The sequence below is a fragment of the Leguminivora glycinivorella genome, chromosome 18, assembly GCF_023078275.1.
Source record: "Leguminivora glycinivorella isolate SPB_JAAS2020 chromosome 18, LegGlyc_1.1, whole genome shotgun sequence".
NCBI lineage: Eukaryota > Metazoa > Arthropoda > Insecta > Lepidoptera > Tortricidae > Leguminivora > Leguminivora glycinivorella.
In genome coordinates this window covers 17,116,812-17,131,659 of record NC_062988.1, presented here as the reverse complement: position 1 = coordinate 17,131,659, position 14,848 = coordinate 17,116,812, and positions in this window count along the sequence as shown.

Sequence of the window (14,848 nt, the reverse complement as noted above, 5' to 3'; positions counted from 1 at the left end):
AGCAGTTACAAATTTTAGCGAAACACCGGAATCGTCTCGACAAAAAGTTAAATTAAAATCTAAATTTGTATTGAATTAAGACCGCGCCCACGTCAAAGAATTTGGAATTACATTGTTTGTATGATAAGTTACTGAATTTAAATAACATTTTTATTCTTAGAATACATTATCCAATCTAAATTTAAATTTAAGTGTAACGTTCTTACGGTATCACTACTAGTCCTGTTAAAAGTATTGTAGAAATATTAACTGATATGATTGAAATCATCATCATCATCATCATATCAGCCCTTTATCGCCCACTGCTGAGCATACGCCTTCTCTTCTAGTACGCCACTTTTTCCGGTTCTGGGCGGTCTCATCCAGTTGTGACCCGAATTTTTCGGATGTCGTCGACTCAACGAGCCAACGGATGCCAGGCACTTCTTACATTTGTTATCGATATGATTGAAATATTTTTGGCTAAGATGACAGATCGCTGGAGTTAGTATTGTAATTCCACTTTTAAATTTATTCTAGTTAAGCTCGATTGCAGTGTTCTATACAATTGTTTACATAAATAAGTATATTATACATATTGTTTGCCCCACATTCATTTACAATAATACTCATCTGCCCCATTTTTTCTTCCCTGACTTTCATTTGCCCAATCATTCGGGCGTTTACCATATAAGTTGTATTAAAGTGCATTAGGGTAATTCCGAAAGTCGTCTAATTTCGAAAGTCGCATAAAAATCACCATTATTTCCATCATATCAAGATTCCCCTTTCGGAATTACCTGAGCATTACTGTTATTCGGAATTACCCTAATGCACCTTATAGTTATATTATCATACTCTTGTTTACCCGAATATTAGTTTCCATAATGATATTTAATGATATGTACAATACCATTTTTGGAGGGGATCACAGTTCTGACAAAGTTTCAGGCAAATGAATAACATTGTAAACAATAAGTTAGTTAAATTAGTACTAAATTTCGAAAAAAAACATTATGTTTAATTACCATGACGATAGATTAAGGCACTAGTCCCAAGTAATTAATAGCTAGCTATAAAAAGAACAAAAGATAATCACATAAAGAACAATGTTTATAGTTACTCGACCAGCGGTGAGTATCAAAATCGCCGTGTCTCTTTTATGGGAGTGATTATCTTTTGTTCGTTAATGGCCATGACGATAGATTAAATTAGTGCAATTCGCAGACGTATCTGATTACTAAAAAAAATCTAAATATGTTTTTAATATCAAATTCTATTCACCTATTTAATTATTTACTTCAAAAGTGATTTGGAACACAAATTACAAATTCCGCTTGTCCTATTTCGATTTGATTTAAATCATCCATTTCTAAGAATCAGTTTTGGAATTACATTTAATGAATAGTTGCTTGAAAAAGGTATTTTGAAATAGTTGACTTGTGTTATTTATGTAAAGCGTTTTGACAACATAGATTTTACCATTTGAAATTTGAAAATGAAACTAGGCAAGTTGATGAAATTTTAAATAAGTCGAGCTCACTTAATATTTTGTCAAACTTAAATACTGTGATTTGTTGTAGAATGTTTTAATCAAAAAAATCAGGTAACCAATAACAAACTGTAACACACAACCTCATAAAGCTTTTACTATTCTAATATACTTGTATAAACCTCTCTTTTTAGGGTTCCGTAGTCAACTAGGAACCCTTATAGTTTCGCCATGTCTGTCTGTCCGTCCGTCCGTCCGTCCGCGGATAATCTCAGTAACCGTTAGCACTAGAAAGCTGAAATTTGGTACCAATATGTATATCAATCACGCCAACAAAGTGCAAAAATAAAAAATGGAAAAAAATGTTTTATTAGGGTACCCCCCCTACATGTAAAGTGGGGGCTGATATTTTTTTTCATTCCAACCCCAACGTGTGATATATTGTTGGATAGGTATTAAAAAATGAATAAGGGTTTACTAAGATCGTTTTTTGATAATATTAATAGTTTCGGAAATAATCGCTTCTAAAGGAAAAAAAAGTGCGTCCCCCCCCTCTAACTTTTGAACCATATGTTTAAAAAATATGAAAAAAATCACAAAAGTAGAACTTTATAAAGACTTTCTAGGAAAATTATTTTGAACTTGATAGGTTCAGTAGTTTTTGAGAAAAATACGGAAAACTGCGGAACCCTACACTGAGCGTGGCCCGACACGCTCTTGGCCGGTTTTTTTTAATAATATGATGTTGGCAGACGCCTGCCTACTGTGCAGTTTGAGTAGCCTATAAACGCCTGCAGCTCTGTGTGCGTATCCAATGCTCAAACGTTCACGATAATATCTGTTTCTTAGCTATCTATCTATCGCTCTTGCGTATTGGCGCAACAGAGCTAGACTGCATTGTTGGCGTCTGGCGTCGCAGAAATTCCATTCGGCTAGCAAGCCTGTGTGCGTAGCCGAATGCACAAAAACTTACGAAACGCTCGTAGATATCTATCTCTATCGCTCTTGCGTATTGGCGCGACAGAGCCAGACTACCTTTCGCGGCGCACATAGGAGTATTTCACTAAAAAAGCTCGCCATTGCTCGATGCAAATAAGAAAAAATAAAAATAGCATATTTGGATTGACACAATGGAACTACTTATAAAAATGTATATAAATAATTTTGACCAGCTTTTTTAGTCAAATACCCCTATGTGCGGTGTTTCGTTTTCGTTTCGCGCCAAAGAAATGCCATTTGGGTGAGGGGCCTGAGATGTTAAATACATGCGCTGTGCCGACCCTAACACTCCGCATCCTCGTTGAATTCTAGCAACCTTTACCTACCTCAGTTTCATTTCAAATGAAATATTAGACTGCATTTAATTAAGCAATTAACTTCGCGACAGAGTCCGGTCATCAGTCACCTAGTTTATCACGGTCAGTGACAAAGCAAGGGAATGATAAACCAGATAATGCCAGTGCCTTTAGGACTGTTCCCGGGAATTTCCCGGTAATATTGGGTTGGTAAGAAAGTAATGAGCGAATCATAACCAATATTGTAATTTTTATTTAATTTATTATTTTAATCATTTATCAAAAATATAACGGCCTTCGTTATCTACTACTTGTCTCCATAGTTCTGGTAAAGAATGAATAGCATCGGCGAAGAAGTTCTTAGGTTTAGATTCAAAAAACTCAGCTATGTACTGTCGTAGATGGGCTTGATCATCGAACTTTTTTTCATTCAAGGCATTGCTTAGCGATCTGAACAATGCGTAATCCGTAGGTGCCAAGTCTGGAGAGTACGGTGCTGCCGTCCTATCACTAAAACCCATCTAACCCACAAATGATAGTTTTGAGATATGGGCAAAAAACATAAAAACCCATATCTCTAGGAAATGTGTCGATTTAGTCCAGATTTCTTTTATTCTTAAATTAAAACTAAATTCACGCTAACATTATTTAAAATCAATTTAATTAAATATTGTTTAATTTATTAGAAATTCGCCATTTTGTGTTTAAGTTATGCAAATAATTCCTAAAATATGTATGATTTTACTGTTAAAACACGGTTAAGTATACTTTAGCCGTTTTTTAGGATTGAATAATACATAAAACATGGCTTAATAACGGCAAAGTAAATTTACGTGGTTATAGTAATCGTAACTGAGCATTGCATAATAATCTAAAAACATAGCTTAATAACCGCAAAGACACTAAATAATTTTATACTATCGTATATGCTCTAAAAAAATGCTGTAACCGTTTTTAAGCTATGCAATGACTACTAACATCGTAATAATTTGTATGCATTCCTAATCTAAAAGCCCGCTATATGACAAACCAGCGACGATTACTAGGTTTTAGCATTGTCATTCTTTTTAAAAGGAGTTTATCATTTTAGCAATGTCCTGTTTACCTGCAGTACCTGCACTAAGTTTCAAGAGCAATTCAATTTGTTAATTGAATAAAAGACAACTGTATGATATTGTAACCATTTATTTGCATGCATAAAAAACCTCGTTATAAGTTATGTTACAAATCAACATATTTAAACTTAATATAATATTCTAACATTAGTGAAAACTAACATAACATTAATATGAAACAATAAAATTCGCTTTTTACATTGCAACAAATCAATTTGCTATACCGACACGGCGAAAGGTGTCGCTCTTGGATATCCAAAGTTATTCGTATTATTACTATAATACACTATTAAAATAATGTTTTTATTACCGAGTTATATAAGGTTAAAAACGGTTGACATTGGCAGTTCTTACAAAAAGAAACACGGATTTCATTTATTATTCGCCAAGCAAGTGAAAATAGCAATCTTTATTTATTTTATACTTCAAAAATTCAAAATACATTTAGGATTGTTTGACATAATAATTTTCTCTCTTTTTGCTTGATTCCGTTGTTCTTAAAATGTATTTTTCTTTTTTTGTGCGTTTGGTTTTCGACAGTAGTATTATTAATATTAATATTACGAGTGTAGTGCTCTATATCGACGGTGGTTCTAGATCGATAAATGGTTATATGTACTTATGTGTAGGTCAGTCCTCCTTTTCTGTATGTAAAACTTCTGGATTTGAAGGGTCTGAATGAATTGGTACAGCAGAATACTTATATATCATACATCTTTTTTTTTTCTTTAAACTAGAATCAATATAGAGATCTTTGTTAACAATTTCTGGTAAAATCAGGTGCATCATTGCTTAAAATTGTATTAACTAGGTTAAATTTAAGTCTGTTTCTCTGTTGTTTGTATGAATTGGAGCGGATAAATCAAGATAAAGCTTCATTTTGGATGATACATATGTTGTCATTTTACAATTTTTACATGCTAGGTATAGAGTTCTTCTTCTTTCGAGTCATCACTTGTAGTTTCAATGCGTCTGCGACGGAATAGTCAAAAACCTTCTTTCCTTATATCAAGATGAGAAGCATTTTACGAATGATTAAAGAAGTAAACGTTGTTCGATTTTGTTACAACGAAGGATAAACCCAAATTCGATGATCGTCAGCAACGGTTAGCTTGGACCAGTAAAAGGGAGTTTTAAAATTGATGTATTTCCGTCAGCATTGAAAATTAAAGCAGAAACGTTCGACGTGGCTAAGTTAGGCAAAGAATTCTGAGGTATCAATCTCAAAAATTCTTGAAACAATACACAACGATAGAATGTTCCTTGGTAAAGATCGAGTTGAGCAATCCCCTTCTGTTCTATATTTATTAAACTTACTGCTGGTGTGATGACTTGTGGTCGGTTTTTCGGTATTCATTTTATTCGCAGATCTCTGTTATCGTTTGTATCCTGAAGTTCGTAACAAGCCTAAAAGAAATAACATTAATTAATTTGATTTTTGACTGCATTATTAAATCAGCTTGACGGTAATATAATGTTGCGCAAGTAATCCATACCTACATGGGTACTAAAACATTGTAAGGTAAATAAATGCTTACAAAATGTATGTGGCTATGGCAATGCCTACATAGCAATAGGATGGTACAATGTAATTTCTTGACTTTTTTGTTTACGCTTTATTTGTACACAATTGTTTTAACTGGGCTCTTGATCGAATAACTTATGAGTTAGGTATTTACTTGTCGCGGCAAACGTGTGATAATACGTTAGCAAAACGCAAGTTGTGCTTGAAAAAAACCTTAAAAAAAAGATATTTAACACTTACCCGGTCTTCGGTTTCTTAAGATTTTAAGGAGAAAATGTTCATTCACCGGTCACTACAGCCTTCGCACAACCTTCTGCGGGCGAGCCGCTCGGCCGACTGTCGGACTGGCGCAATAACTTTGGAAGGTATACTTTTACAACTAGCGGGGTTTTAGCGTAGCTTTGCTGGTTTGTCCTGTTTCAGTGTGGCATTATGAATATTTTTTAGTAATAAATTCACCGTAAAGCGCAGCAACTAGGTTTTAGTGATGTATTTGTAACCGAAATTACAATGAAAGTCTTTAAATACACGGTTAAAGGACTTTAGCCGTGTTTAAGCGTAGTATTTTATTTAAAAAAGTGAATGTTATAAAATGTAATAACGCAATTAAACGGCTTTAATGGGAATTTATGAAGCTTATGTCAAGTAACGTTGTTATAGTTATGTATCGTGTGATAAAACTATGAAGATAAACAACTGCTAAGCGCTTTAATATAAGTTATAGAAGACAAATGTGGGTTTGCGGTTTTATACTATTGAAAAGGGTTATAAAATAGTGCACTTAGCGAGGTATGTCGACTCTGTATCTCGGTAACTAAAAATGATAAAAATATGATTCCAAGACCAGTCGATGGGGAATTCTTTCCTATTTAAGAATATTTATCCAAATGAAAACTGGTAATATGCAGCTTAGAGGGGTTCTAGTGATAGGACGGCAGGGTGGATGAGGTATCACTTTCCAACCTAGCTCCAATAGCTTTAGCCGAGTCACTTTTGCAATGTGTGGGCGAGCATTGTCGTGTAAGAAAAAAACTTTAGCATGCTGTGGACGATTCTGACAGATTTTTTGGTTTAAATTTTCAAGCTGATTACAGTATACTGATGCGGTACCAGTCATTCCACTTGGTAGGAGTTCCCAGTGAATAATACCATGAACATCCCACCAAACGGACAGCATAACTTTTTTCGGGTGAGGCTCTGTTTTTGGTGCCTCTATTCCTTTTTCGTTTAGAGCTAGCCACTGACGTTTGCGTGTGTGATTTATATATAAGATCCATTTTTCATCTCCAGTGATAAGATGGTCCCACTAGTTGAATGTGCGGCGAAAAGACAGAAGTTGTATGCAGATATCGGCACGGCGGTTTAGTTGATCTCTATCAAGTTCGTGCGGTATCCAAACACTGTATTTGTAGTTTTTTCCCAACTCGTGTAAATGTGTTTCTATGGTGACATGAGAGCAGCCTAACTCGGTAGCAAGAGTACGACTCGTTAGCCTCGGATCTCCTTCAATTAAGGTTTTTAATTTGGCTACATCAATCTTCACCGGTCGACCAGACTTAGGTTGATCTGATAATGAAAAGTCGCCACTACGAAACCGCTGGAACCATCGTTTCGCCGTGGCCTCAGACACAACTTCAGGAGCAACATGCTGACATATATTACGCACTGCTTCGGCGGCTGAATGGCCAGACTGAAATTCATATAGTAAGCAATGCCTCACATGCACTTTTAATTCGTCCATTTTCTTCCTTATATTAGCTCGGCGACAGCTAGTGAATGACTGACGAGAAACTGTGCGACTCGCTCTTTATATACTTTCGACCATAGAAGATTCTAGAACTCTCTCAAAAATTTTATGTGGAATTCAATCGATCGCTCATTACTTTCTTACCAACCCAATATATTGAACCCCCTGTAGCTATAGCCTGGAACTCTGCGTACATTTTATGTCATACCGTACCGACTTTTTATCGATAGACAGATATATAGATAGATAGGTAACTTTATTCTTAAATATCCATAACACAACATATAAGGCTTAGCGCCAGTTGCGACAACCACATGACAGACACATCATCGTCACGCAGCAGACGGCTATGGAATTTCCATACAATAAAATTTAACGAACGCTTTAACGGTGACAGACGGTTTGACGCAACCGGCCCTTAATAAAGATAAACAAGAAAAAAGAAATATAACTACACCGCTTAGCAAATAAACAAAGAAAAAAGAAGCAAAACAAGCCATGTGTCGTGGTATAGAAAAGGGTGCTTGCTCAGCGTTGTGACGTGGCAAGCCAAGACGCAACGTACGTTAATTGGATTCCTCCGGGATACCCACTACTTCGACATCGTTGCACAGGATTTCCTGATCGCGATCATTTCGTCTATCTTCAGATTTGCGATCGATTCCTCCAGGTCGTTATTGTGTAAGTTTGTGTTATCCCGCTGTGCGCGTTCAACGGCGTCTAAACGGGCGTCACATCTTTTGTTACATTTTAGAAGTTCAGCCGTAAGTTTTGACATCGTAGATCTAAATGCTTGCATTTCAGTTCGAAAAGCAGTCATTTCTTCTCGCAGCATCCTCATTTCCATAGACAGCTCTGAGGATATCACCACATCACCAGTTTTACCAGGCTGCAGAGATACTTGTGGAGAAAGTTGTGACTTAGGTACCTATAAACTTCGTAAGGTCACATTTGAAATGCTTGGTTCGTCAACTTCATTTGCTGCACTTTGACTGGAGTCTCAATAATGCTTATCTTGGGCTTCTTCTCAGCACACACCGGGCATATCCAGCTTTTCTTGTGTTGTTTAGTCATTATATTGTATCTTGTTTCAGCATAAGTAGTCAAAGGTCGAAACTGTGTCTGACTGTAAATTTATTTAAATAAAATGCATTCCCTACTTTGTTAACAACTCTAGTTCTAATAATTTCCTCTTACATATATAAAGTATTGACACAGCAAATGGAAAACGAAATGAAATGTTGTTTTTTCATGTGTAGTGATAATTTTATTGGTTTTTTTTTTAAGGTATCTAATTACATTCCTTATATCCTATATTAACGACCGTTAAAAGTTTCCCTCGTATTAGATTTACAAAATGTATTATGAAAACTCATTGATACGAGCCGAAGTACAAAAACGCTCTCAGTCCTAGTCTCAGGCCCTTGAGTGTTCATAATTTTTGTGTTCTTGCAATTAAATATCATATCAAGGCTTTTTAATGTCTTTGTTGACTTCAACTTACAAAAATTGACGCCTGAAAGCTGCAAGCGGCGATTAAAGACGGATAACTTAGTGGATTTTACTGAGTTCATTTGACACGCTAAATAGATACGTTTTCTTGATCTATGGTATATATGACATCTGTGATTTCAACTTTCATTACGCACGGAACCTTAAAAATACTAAGGCACAACTTGCACAAGCATTTGAATGAAATACTTAGGTATTTTGTGCATTGTTTTAGCCACCGTAGGTCACGTCTTTGCCTTTGGCTAGTCTGTGGCCAAGAGGGACCTATTTTTTTTCTAGCCTAGTGTAGTGTCCCACTGCTGGGCAAAGGCCTCCCCTCGCTTCTTCCACTCAACCCTGTCTCGGGCGTAATCCTACCAGCGTGGATATAATGCGTCCAAGTCATCCCGCCATCTCTTCTTCGGTCTGCCTAAACCCCGGCCTCCAGCACCCTCTACGGTGTTCCGTGGGTCCCACTCGGTAACCATATTGGCCCACTGTTCAGGGAGCATGCGTCAGACATGTCCAGCCAGTTCTGGAGCGCAGTTCCGTGTTTCTGATTCGATCAGTGCCGCGAATACCCAGTATACTGCGCTCCATCGCTCGCTGGCAAATGTACATATAATAATTAAAAAAAACATATTTTCATTCAATATTCCCACAGAGTAATTTCCTAGAACTAACCGTGTCCAGTTTCATTCCGTTGCTTCCATCAGCCAGTGTACCTACACGAATATCTCGAGTTCAATCAATCTCAGTTTAACTAACAAAACAGGGGGTATAGGTATACCGTGGACGTCAAAAATACTTTCGTTATCTGTTGGCTCCCTGGTGTTATTTTTTATGGATCGATTTCTGATGAATCAGTTCAGTAATTGACGTAACTACTAGGTAGTAGGAAGGTAGGAACTTTACAATTCACCAAGGTGAGATAACCGCTAAACGAAACACTAGATGGAACATTTAACGTTAAAATATTTTCTTAAAATAAAAATTTTAAAATTTTTAAAATGCGTAAAATATGATGTAGATTTTACAGCGTGAGTTTAAAACATAAGCATAAAATCGTAAGATTAAAGTAATATAATAATATAGTTTACTCATAATGACTGAGACTTTCATATTGCTAACATATTAACTGCACTAATAAAATTAAATGTCCTACTCTTATTTCTTCACACCTAACCCATGAAAACGTTTAAAACTTAAAAGGGAATCGTCCAAACCCATCCATCTCTTTTACGACATAGATGCGTTTTCCGATCCGTGTTCTATTTTAATAATTAAAACCGGAACACGGAATTATTCTCACGCTTTTGACAATAAGGTTAGTTATTAGTTTTTCGATTTATAACATGCTGGTCTACGGTTAGAATGTTTTGCTCCGTGATGAAGTGATATATCTACGATTAGCTAGTACAGCGCCATCTAGTTATAAGTCTAAAAGGCCCATACATTTCAGGGGTACGCTTTTTTTTTTTTATACTACGTCGGTGACAAACAAGCATACGGCCTGCCTGATCTAAAGCGGTCACCGTAACCTATGGACGCCTGCAACTCAAACAGTGTCACAAGCGCGTTGCCACCTTATTAGAAACTTGTACACTCCCTTTTGCTGTGTTAAGTACACAGCAAAAAGGAATGTACAAGTTCTAAGGAGGGTTCGGGTTGCCGACGACTCAAAGGCCAATAGACGGAACAAGTTAGTTCCGTAAGTCCTCCCGTCATCAGCACACCGCACCCTCGTTGAGCTCTGGCAGCCTTACTCACCGGCAGGAACACAACACTATGAGTAGGGTCTAGTGCTATTTGGCTGCGGTCTTCTGTAAGGCGGAGGTACTACCCCAGTTGGGCTCTGCTCTAGATTCTAGCGAGACGATATCCGCTGTGCTGTGCCCTACCACACAAAGCGGAATATCATTCGCTATGCCCTACCTCCTCCTACCTCTTTTAATTAAACTTTGACATGTTTGGCCACAAACTGTACAGATAAATCAATAATTTTCGTTGGCTATTCTAAAACATATTGTTAAACGTAAGTTGTTTTAAAAACATAATTACGTTAGGTTGTGTTAAAATGTTGTATGCAGTTTAATTTTCTTGTATTAAGTTACGTTATGTTGTTTTCTTATATTCATTAAGTGAACATTATTTAGTATACAATTATGAACCTCCAGGTCTTTTGTTACTGTTTTCTTTATTTTGCAGTACATTTTTGTATTGCCAATATATAATGTGTTTATGTGACTGTTTGGTTTCTGAATAAACTAAACAAAAAAAAAAAAAAGTTATTTAGAATGTCAGTGGGCTACTTCACCACAGTGACATTAACACTCAACACTGACAAGTCTGTGCCTATTTCTGGATTGATAAGTAACATTGTCAGCGTCATATCTCCTTGTTGAACAGGCAACGAACAGCGAAGTGTCACTATTACGCCGTGTCTTGCGTGAGCGTCGCCGTCGCGTCTCATACTTCCATATCGATAAGGTTTGATTTCGTATGCGTCGCATCGCCGTCGCGCGACCATCGCGTGACCGTCGCCCACGCAAGCCACGGCGTTAGACGAAAATTGACACTATTGTGAAATAGCCACTGATATCTTTGTTGTTTTATTCACTGTTATTGATAATTACTGACTGTACATTTGTACAAGGAAAACGTGTTTTCGTCACGGCTCAATTACGACATTGGTCTAAGCGCGACAGCGGTGAGCGGCGGCCATACATTGGAGCGAGACACAGCGATGGGACTTTTCATTCGCACGTAACATGGCTGCCGCTCACCGCTGTCGCGCTTAGACCAATGTCGTGGCTGGGACGTCACATTCACGATAAAATAAGTCAAGTGGCATTCATAAAAAGTGAAACACATATCACCACTAGTTAGTACATACACTGAGTGACACCCGCTTTGAACGAGGAAATTGCGTCTTTTATATTAGCGCGTTAACGTAATACCGAGTTTTCTGTCTGTGTATTTGTATTCGGAAATCCTATTTTAGAAATTCTTGTTTAAGATTCCAGCTTTTTAATCTAAGTTTCATAGTAGAAATGTAAGTACCTACCCACTCTTCATAATTATTTTAATTAACCTGATTGTGGACAAGTCTGATATAAATACAATACGATATTTTTTTGATTTCAGTGCACGTCCGAATGGAACAGACAATCTTATCTCAGCAACCTCACATATACTTATCTTATCTTTCAACTGCCTGCATTATACAGGGCGCCCCTTTAGATACAAAAATAAATAATGCAAACAACGCCACGTGCACGTGCTATAGTTATTTTTCACACCTTGGATTGATTATGTTAATAAATAAGTTAGTGAAAAGATTTCAAAAGTAAGGATGAGGCAAATCATATAAGTTCATCTAAATATTCTCGTGAATCTTGGTGAAACGCATATAACAAACGGTATAATATGATATGATGCTCGCATACGTGATACGTGCACAGCGCTGTATTACCACAGAATATATAATAGTACAAGTACAGAAGGCTCACTCCTTTGATATTCACAAAATGCCGCCATTCTAAATTCTTACGTAAATTAACAAACGGACCGCACGCGAGCAGCCGACATTGAATTCTATTGCGCCGTGCGAAGGTCGTCGCCACTGAATGGGCCGCAAACTCGCGCATGTACTTAATTGTAGCGCGGCGATAGCATCGCGGAGTGAGCCGCCCCTATTATTACTAACGCCGTGTCTTGCGTGGGCGACGGTCCCGCGACCGTCGCCGTCGCGTCTCATACTTCCATATCGATAAGGTTTGATTTCGTATGCGTCGCATCGCCGTCGCGCGACCATCGTGCGACCGTCGCCCACGCAAGCCACGGCGTAACACTGCTGTGTTGGCACAATGGTTGGTGTGGCACGTCCTTACAAAGTAATATGTAAGTCAGTGTGCTAGATTGATGAACGCTGTGTTTTTATTTTAATAGTGTAAACAAGCCACAGTGATTGATATGTTTGACTGACGGATTCCACGTAGAGATTTATAATAAATATTTATAATATCGTTGATTGAGTTTTATTCTAAACAAGATGAAACATTTCTGAATTTTAGGTGTAACAGTTGTAAATTAGGACATTAAAAATAAGATGAAATGTCGCTAGCATCCTTGGTACAATGCCTCTAGGGCCTATTTTAGATATTAGCTAGCTTTTAAGTTTAGTCTTAGTTTTTTAATTATTTAAATATGTATGTTTTTATTCAAATAAAGTTGATTTTGAACAAAGTTTTAATAAGTCAGAGAGATGAGCCAATTTCATAATTCCTAAATAAGACTGTTTTATTTATGAATATTTATTGATGTAGGTACTATATTAGTAACATACCATTGAGTGCCGAACGAGTATGGCTAGGCCGGGTAGTCTAGTAGTAAGGACGTTATCGCGAAACCTAAACACCTGGGTTCGATTCCCGTCTCGGTGGCCTGTCGCTTTTTTGTATGATAACTATTTCAATATAAAAGATTAACGTTAGTGCCGTGGGAGAGAGGACGTTACTTGATATGGGACGCCACGTGCGTAGGTACCTACGCGGCCTCCCATATCAGTCGCACGGTACGCGCGGCAGAGGCTCAAGCGGCGCTAAAGCGCCAGAAGCATGCGCCTTTGGGCGGGTACATATTCGTACCATTTTCAGGGGAAACAGCGGGCTGTTCGGGTGCCGAGGCAAAAGAGTTTGTGCGCGACATAGGCCGTAGATTACGGCAAAAAGGAGAGGGCCCCCGCTCTGAATCGTTTTTGGTGCAAAAGTTATCCATAACCATCCAAAGGAGTAACACCATAAATATTATGGGTACTTTTGCACCAGAAACGATAAGGAGCGGAGTTTAATAGTTAGTTTATTTGTAAATATTTATTTTAAGTTACTTTCAATTAAATTGTAGTATTTGTCTGTATTGTAAATAAATAAATCCAGTCATTATAAAAAAAAAGATGGTGTGTTTACCTCACGGTGTTTTTGTAAACAGCTGATTAACATCATAAAAGAAGATTTCACGGAAACTAGAGCTCTCGTAATAACAAAGAATAACTCGAGGGAGAAAATGACGAAACCTCTCGTTAACAACATGGGACTTAAGATATTTTCAACCTTTAAGAGATTTTTTTTTGTTTTTAATAAATTGTTTTCCTGCTCATAATGCTTATAGGTACACTTTTAAATACGCTTAGACGCAAAAATAATAGTTCCTAAGAAATCATGTAACACAATACTAATTTTACAAGGGTCGGTTTATATTTTCCATGATTTTTTCTTGTGTAATAAAATACGTCATGCTCCACGGCAGCGCCACCTTAGCTTTGATGAACATAAACATATGGGAAAATATCTATATAAAGTCTATAAAATTCTAGACTAGTTAAAAAAATATCTATGTTTCTAGTTTCGTCGTGAGCTCTTATACATTGTGGCGCTGCTGTAGAGCATACTCCACAGCAGCGCCACCATAAAATATCAATTACTGCATATGGTACAGGCACGTATATGGCTTCAAATAATTCTATAACAATTCTATATTGACCTAGCTTACAAAATCCCTACTTTTATTTTGCAAGTAGGAAAGTACGATGCCACAAATCTTTTAAAACAAATAATTATCGCAGCGCCTTAATAAAAAATAAAGGCAAATACACTAACAATTTTGCCGAGATTTTCAATAAGGCGCTGCGATAATTATTTCTTACAAAAGGTTTGTGGCATCGTATTTTCCTAAATGGTAAATAAAAGTAGGGATTTCGTAAGCAAGGTCAATATAGAATTGTTATAGAATTATTTGAAGCCATATACGTGCCTGTACCATATGCAGTAATTGATATTTTATAGTGGCGCTGCTGTGGAGTATGCTCTACAGCAGCGCCACAATGTATAAGAGCTCACGACGAAACTAGATACATAGAATTTTTTTTAACTAGTCTAGAATTTTATAGACTTTATATAGATATTTTTCCATATGTTTATGTTCATCAAAGCTAAGGTGGCGCTGCCGTGGAGCATGACGTAATAAAATGTCGTAGATAATTAGAATACTCTAGTAAACAATATTAGCACAATTTTACAGTATGTTCTAAAAAACAAAATAATGTCATGGATGTGTAGGTATTTGAAATGTAATCACGATATAATTATGGTCGTTTTTGATTAAGACGATACGATACAGGTCAATTCTTCATACAAACGCTCTCGA